The sequence below is a fragment of the Piliocolobus tephrosceles genome, chromosome 4 (genome assembly GCF_002776525.5).
Source record: "Piliocolobus tephrosceles isolate RC106 chromosome 4, ASM277652v3, whole genome shotgun sequence".
Taxonomy (NCBI): Eukaryota; Metazoa; Chordata; class Mammalia; order Primates; family Cercopithecidae; genus Piliocolobus; species Piliocolobus tephrosceles.
The window spans coordinates 47,567,098-47,570,370 of NC_045437.1; positions in this window are offsets into that span (position 1 = coordinate 47,567,098).

Genomic DNA, 3,273 nt, shown 5'->3' on the forward strand with positions numbered 1-3,273 from the left:
TAGGCTCCCAACATCTCAAGTCTCAGTAGCTGCAAAATGGGGGTGACAGCTGGTCGCCAGCGCAGGGAAGGTGCGTTCGGAGGCTGGGCTGGAGGGGAACGCAGGGAGAAGCTCGTCACCTTTCTTCCCGGGGCGGGATTCCCCGGGGTTGGAGTGACTTTCTGGCCGGTTCACAGCTCTGCTCTCCCTCGAGTCCCTTGCGGCCACTTCCTGGGCTCGATCCGAGTCGCCGGGGGCTGCAGAGCCCGGGTGCCAAGGCGGCCGACCGCAGGCCTGTCCCCGGAGGTCGGGGATCGTCTCCCGCGGACCTCTCCCACCCCGGCCAATTCTTGAACACTCCACCCCACGGGAGCCCCGCGGCCTCCCTCTCTGCCTGCGCAGTCCTGGCTCCCGCGCTCCGGGTCCCTCTCCGCTTGCTCTGCGCCACGGCTCCTCTCTCCTGCCCCCCTGCGGCCATCGGGGGAAAACTGCGCGGACGCTCAAGGGCCCTGGCCGCCCTGGCTGCAGCCGCTGTGCCCTCGATGTTGGGCACTTGGGTGGTGCGCGGGTGCACCGCACTTGGCAGGAAAGAAAAGCTGCGCTCTGAGGAGGACGGTGCTGATTCTGCGGGACCGAGACTCCCTAGAATCTTCGAGAAGGTTCCAGCAGCTCCGCACCGCCCGCCCCCATCTAAGGCTGTTGACCCATAAGTGAGGACAAGGAGGAACCATTCTCCCCAGCGCCGCGAGGCTAGTCGCTTCCTGAAGGTGAACGTGGTTATGCACGGACGGAGGGCACGGTGTCTGCAGTGAGGAGGTGGAAGATGGGGTGGATACAGCTTGGAGTTCAAGGCACCACGAGTAACTAACCTAGTCCCAGCTTTGCAGCTCCGGGCTTAGGTGTTTATTTCATTTTAAGTTCCCCCTTTCACTGCCTGTACTAGCCTAGAGGGAGTTACAAATGACTTCCACATCCTGGTAGTACGTGGGTTCGTGGCCTTTCCCTTAGCCAGCCCAGCCAGCGAGGTTTCAGCTGCCAGAAAATGTGTTTCCCATCCAACATTTCTCACACAAGGACAAAATATAACGTGTCTAAAAATGGCGAGCTTCGTGTCTGGGCTCCCCTCTACCACCCCGGTTCCCCACTTAGGAATAAAACTTGAGGAACAAAGATCAGTTTGAAATCTGTTTTTCTTTGGACATCCCAGATTTCTGCTGGTTCAGTGTCCCGTGTCAGGTGAAATTATTCATGAGACTCTGAACTAAGTTGATAAGTCTTACTCCCTCTCCCTAGAAATTCCACTGGATTTAAATCACTCCCTGGTTGCTGCAGAAGGTCTATGTTTTATGGGAGTTCTCTATGGAGCTTTGAAGTATTTGCTTACCAAATCCGTTTCTCAGCTTCCAGCTCCTGAATAAATTACTTGCCCCTTATCTCTGCTGCCACTCCCCCGCCCATCTCAAATACGAATAGTGGGGATGTTTTCAGAACAATAGCTTGGAATGAGGACTCTGGGACTTATCAGTCAATTGCCAGCCCTGGGACACCCATTTGCAGCCGTGGCTGACTGGAGATTTCCAATGGCTAATGGAATGGGCAGGAAATGGGGGCCCGTGGACCTTATTCCTTTCACGGGTTTATCCCTCACAGAATCACTTAACGAGTGTCACCATTTACAATCTCAAGCCTGGTTGCTTTGTCAGGGAAATGGTCATTAGAATCCTCATTTAGAGAACACATTAAAATCCTCATGTTGAAAACATCTTGGAGCTTTTTTGAGGATTGCCACTTGCCAGAGGTTAGTGCTAATTGATGTCAGGCAGGTCTGTTTGCAAAGACTGAAGACTGTAGACTTCTATTTATTTTGTCCTTTGCATAAGGGCTCGAGAGGGTAAAGGGAAATTGGGCAGCCAAGACCCTTGGGTGAGCCAAGAGGCATTTTGCATTATGTCCCAGCTGCTTAGAAAGTATTTTTGTCCATCCTCCTCTGTGAATAGGATGGGGTATGTCTGAATTGTCCATTTTGATGTCTGCCAGGAAGATGCTTCCCTTTCTGGTCCTAATGCTTAAAATGCCACTAAAATCACCATTTCCTTCGTTCATGCAATGTGTTAAAGGGTTCATTAAAGACTCCCCAGGGGGCTCCAGAGCAGCCACTTCGGGAGATGTGATTTGTCACATTTCCATGATTCACTTCACAAGGGGCCTCAGCGGCTGGAGGATTCCTTGACTCTCTCACTGGGCCTTCCCAGACATGAATAAGGATCCTATCACCCTTTTCTTACTTCGAGATTTTCTAAACCAACACCACCACCACCAACAAAAAGTAAAACAAACAAAAAATTAAAATATACCAAAGCAAAGACATCTGGCACATTTACAAAACACAGCTTTCTTACCCTAAAATGAAGCCCGTCCCAGACTTGGCTGATCCTGCCTCTGGCTGGGCTCACGGCTTCAGCCTCCTGGTACCCTGATTGCTGCTGTTTCATTGCAGGAAGCTGCTCCCTGGTCTTCATCTTCGGGGGGCTTAGAGCAGGGCTGGATGGCCACTTTTGTGTGCCTCTGAGCCTGAGCAGTGGTCCTCTCGGGGAAGAAAAGCCTTTCCCAGTCAGGTCTCAAGGTTCCTCCCTGGGCCTCTTGGTAGCCCTGGGCGCTCCTTGGGCAGCACGCAGGAAGGTTCAGAGCCCTTACCTGTCACTCTCTACTCTCAGGCAGCCAGCCCAGGCTGTGGGTGCTGGGCCCCATCCTCCCAGAAGCCTGCCTACTTTCTATTCACCCCTCCCCTCCCCACCTCTCCCCCAGCCAGGCAACACCACTGAAAACCACCTGTTTTGTGTTTTGAAATCCTCTAAGCACCCCATCCTCCACCCTCGCAGACCTCCCACTGTGTTCCAGTTTCCTTTTCAAACTCCAGATTTGAGTTCTTGACTCATTTCAAGAACATTAAAAAGTCACATACCCTGAGCTTGCTGCATATTCAAGTCTTTTCTTCTCTGCTCAGGTTGCCAATGGTCCCGCTCTCAGAGGAAGGGAAGTCTTGTAAATTTCCAAGCCTGGCAGCCCCCAGGGGTGATCTCGGACTAGTCAGAGATCAAGTACCTACAGTCCTTTCTGCAGGGCACCCTGTAACCAATTAGTCCCCTCAAATGTGTTAGGAACAATTTTACAAGCAAAAACTATGACCCTGTTATGTCATCTACTATAAAATCACAACCACAAGCAAACAGATTCATACACAAATACAAGCACAAAGGAAATTACTGAATTCCCTGATTGGCAAGACTGGCAGTT